General features: G+C 41.2%; 1 pseudogene; it reads right to left on the reverse strand.

The window, feature by feature from the left end:
• Positions 1-2,656: 2,656 nt before the first annotated feature.
• Positions 2,657-3,606, reverse strand: LOC125367574 (annotated as a pseudogene).
• Positions 3,607-4,583: the final 977 nt, after the last annotated feature.

Here is a 4,583-nt window from a genome sequence, read left to right on the forward strand (position 1 = left end):
AATGTCAAGTCTATCCTGTCAAACCACATGTTGAAGTCTGTGTTCAGAAATCATGGTGGCATGGCAATGTAATGCTGATCAGGCTGTGAATAAGGAAGACCTTCTTCCAGAAGGGGCTCTACTGCTCCCAGGTAACAGTTGTGAAGTAAAAATGTGACTATTTTCCAAGGAACCTGTTGGTGTGGGGAGGAGAGAGAAGACACCCAGGCCCAGAGATGCTCTGGTGGAGGTGAGAAGTAATCCCAGCAAGCCCTGCCCACCACAGGAAGAGGGGACGGGTCCACTCTCTTGATGGGCCAATATGTATAAAGACTTGAAGGAAAGCAAATTGCCAAAGCTCCAAAGCTACAACTGAGCTTCCCAGCTCCCTATCCTGGGAGGATAGAAATGGGAGGGACCCTGGGCTCAGGAGCTCCAGTTTGAGCCCAGGAACTTTTGACAGTTCCCAGAGCCATTTGGATTAGCCTGGGTCCAATATCCTAACACCTTGGCTGCTAGTATCTCAATAAACAGGGTTCAGTTGACACATCCTCCTCTGAGCTGATTCTTCCGGGTACACACTCTTTTCTGGGCCTTAATAGAGAACTGGAGCTGCTAGCCAGGCCCTAGAAGTGTGGGCACAAGATGCCCTTTAAGTACATAGAGTGGATTTTTTTTCCCCAGTACATAATCAAATAGTGTTTTCACTATAATTTGTGCTGAGACAAATTCCTAGAACAATAAGGGCTTTAGTGTGTTTTAAAGTTGACATCTTGCCTAAATACCATTCAGACCTTCCCAAGCTTCTCTTTCCTGTAGTTCTTTGAAGACTTTCTCCTACTTCTTACGGCCCCTACCCCTAGAAAATCCTGTTCTGCTTCTACAAGCTGCTCTGAATTTCTCATATTCCTATCTATCTACCATCAATGGCCATAACATAATAAAATCCAACACATAGGACTCAGGAGTTCAAAGCAAAAGTGAATGTGTTAATAGAAATCCCAGAAGAAGAAGAAGCAAAACAAGAATGGAGAAACAGAATGGATCAAGAGGTGAAGAAATAAGAAGGCAAGACTATGCCTTTAAGATTTAAGAACCATCAAATACTAAGTGGGAAGAATTTCTAAAATGGTACACATCTGAATACATACGGGTGACCTTTCTGTCAAAAGAATAAAGAGAAAAATTTTAAAAGCTTTCCAAGATAAAAAAAGCAGGTTGATTCCACATGTCTTAGCTCTTATGAACATAATCTTGTAATACACATTGATTAAAAAACCAACTATACCTTTAGACCTTGCTTTTAATTCTTTGTGGGTAGAAATTACTTTATTTGGTGTTTCTGTACCACAAAATTCTACTTTCAAATTTATGGAATTTTGTGTTTCATCTTTTAATGACTTGCACAAGGGTATTTCATTTTGACATGTGCTTATATGCATGTTATGCACCTCAATCACACTCAATCCTCCATCTTTCTCCCCTTCTCAAACCTGTCTCACAGATGACATGACTCCAGTTTTACACGTGAACATTAAGTATTTTGACCATATGTGCCCTTCACTCTGTTCACCACTCCCTCCCATCTGTACCCACTCCCCAAACAGGGGATTTGTGTTACCAAGTCATTTTTAAGTTTATCTTTTTTCAAATAGGGCAAAAAACAAAAATGTGAGACCCACTTTTCAACTTGCGTCTTGGCTTAGTGGCATTTGCCTATCATCCTAGCAGTAGCAGGAAGCATTAAAACAGACACACACACACACACACACACACACACACACACACACACACACACACAACATGGTTCAAGTGCTCAGCTGGGCAAAACAGTGAGACTCTCAAAATAACCAGTTCAAAAAAGGGTCTGGATGCATGGGTTAGTGGTAGAGTACCTGCCTGGCAGTTTGGCTTGGTGAATTGGCAATTGCTGCAAGACTCCATATTTAAACACGCATTTCTTTCTTCCTCAATGCTGTGAATCACCTGTGCTCTCCTGGAAGAAAAAGATAAAATCCCAGCCCTAGACTTCAAGTTGAAATTATGTAGAGTTTGAAATGTCATATCATGTCTCCCGTATGCACTGAAATGTAACCATTAGGTAGTAACCTTTATTTTGGGGGGGGAGGTGGGAGGGCTACACTAGGTAAAAATTTTATTTGCTATTTAAATTCTTCTAAAACAAATACTTTCCTAAATTATAACTTTTGGCTGAGGGCGATGGTTACCAAAAAAAAAAAAAAACCAAAACAATATGCCCCATGCCCCAACTTTACCTAAAACTTTTTTTTTAATCCCTGGAAAAATTCATTTTTCTAGAGCAGGAAGACATTTATTTAGATGAGACATGTATCAGGTTTTCTCTAAAGTGCCAAAACACATCTGATTCCGGAACTTTGGATGACAATTAGAAAAGACAGAAGAATGCATCAACTTAAATACTCAAGGACATCTAATTTTGCTAGGAAACAGTTGAATTACTTGAATCAAGGAAAATATTCTCTAAATCTTCATCTGGTTCTTCTTTAACATATAGTAACCAGTATTCATTCAAATCGAATAATGCAGTTACAAGACCTGAGAATGCTTTAAAAATTATTTTCATAATTCCTAGATCAACTTTACTTGCTAATTTTACTTTTTAGGTGCTGGGTGTGCCTTGCAATGTTTAGTGTGCTCTGCTGCTGAACTTCATCCCCAGCCTGTGGTTTTTAAAGACAGTTCTCTTATTATGTAGCTATGTAGCCCAGGCTGGTCTTGAACTCTTGGTCCTTCTGTTTCCACTTCCAGGATGCTGGGATTGAAGGTGTGTTACCACTCCTAGCTCATGGGCTAATTTCTACTATCCTTGTTTGCTTATTTGATCTGTCTTCTTTTCTTTCCATAAATTTCCATGGATGATCCCTAAAAAATCGTCATCCCTACTGTTCTGTTGGAGATAAATTTATGCCAACAATCTGCTGGACTGTTGATGTCTAGAGTGTAAATCTGGTGAGCCAGGTGAGCTCCAGCGGCAGTCTGAGCCCTGTTCACACCCACCAGGCTCAGGGCTCCCAGCAGGGCTACACTGAAGCCACTCAGCCACTGCTTAGTGTTTTCTCTGAACAGCAGTGTGGTGGACTTCAGACCAATCAGAGCATCTTCTTTCTTGCCCTGATGGGCAACCCCATCAACCCCAAGGCTAACTGAGGCCAGTATGTGATTCTTTTCATTATTGGGGAAGTGATGACAAGAAGTGAGGATGCTGTCCCCAGAGCTATACTGTAGTGATTCGGAAGTAGAAGAAGTTGTCCTCCAAGAGAAACAAAGGATTGGAAAGTTGGAATGTTTCCAGCAGCTATTGGGCGAGTTGCTGTTCTTGTAACCTATGGGCTTGTCAAGTCTCCTGAGGCACAGGAAGGGCTGCAGAGGGCGGGGCACCGAGCACACAATGGCCACGGCCCACAGGCTGAGTGGGCTGAGTGGCCACCCGCGTGCTTCTGGTGAGGCGGAAGCTGTCCGTTCCCCAACATGGGGCGCTCCTGCTGCACACCTCAGAACCGGGGAACAGCTGGCCGGACCCTGAAGCCACGCAGGAGCCACGGGCTGCAGGCCCACCCTTAGCTGGGTTTCCCACAAGCCCTGCATCATAACCTTTCTTATATAAATAAAGCATTTTATAAAGTCTTTGTCTCGCTTTCAGACAGGAACACTAGTTGTGTTTCAGTTAGTGTATGCCTTGCCTACTCTTTTGTTTCCTAGTCCCCTTTGCATGACTTTTGGATTCTATAGTGTTTGAAGTGAATGAATCATAAACAGAACACAGCTCATCTTTTAAACACAAAGCAGTTAGACAATCAGATCATTTAAATGACTCAGCCCACTGATAGTAATTATAATTGCTGAATATTCATATTTATTTCTAGACTATTTCTGCCACCAAATTTCATGCATTATAAGACCCATAAAATGTCTTTGAAATTACAATGCCTCTCATAATTTGTTGTAATTAACATCTTTCTTGATCACATAAAAATTATTCTACAGCTAGTGGAGCATCTCTATCTATTAAATACACTATTTATTCCTTTTTTTAAAAAAATTCTTTCCTCAATGCTCCTCATATTTATTGACGAGATTTTTCATGGCTTTTTTTTTTCTTTTTCCTTCTATGCTTGTTTGGAACTTATGTTCTGTATCATCTTAGTAATGACTCTTCAAACTTGTAAATATGCTTGAATTAAAGTTTAAAGCTAATTAACACCTTATTTAGATTCTTACAAAAGCTGCCCTTGAGGCAGAACTGAAGTACAAGGTCTCCCTGGGATTTTAAGTCAGAAAACACAAACAAAACAATAGAAAAGTGAGCAGAAAAAACAAGCCACTGCTGGGGAGTATTCACAAACACCTTTATTGTTGTGGCCAACTGAGGCACAGACCCTCATAGCGATCAAGAAGAAGATGCCCCAGGCACTGGGGGCTCACTCCTGTCATCCTAGCTACTCAGGAGGCTGTGATTTAAGGAGACTTATCACCAATTAACTTCCAGAAAAACAGAAGTGGTGTTGTGGCTCAAAGTGGTAGAGCATTAACCTTGAGTGAAAACACTCAGGGACAGTGCCCAG

The sequence above is a fragment of the Perognathus longimembris genome, chromosome 19, assembly GCF_023159225.1.
Source record: "Perognathus longimembris pacificus isolate PPM17 chromosome 19, ASM2315922v1, whole genome shotgun sequence".
NCBI classification, from domain to species: domain Eukaryota; kingdom Metazoa; phylum Chordata; class Mammalia; order Rodentia; family Heteromyidae; genus Perognathus; species Perognathus longimembris.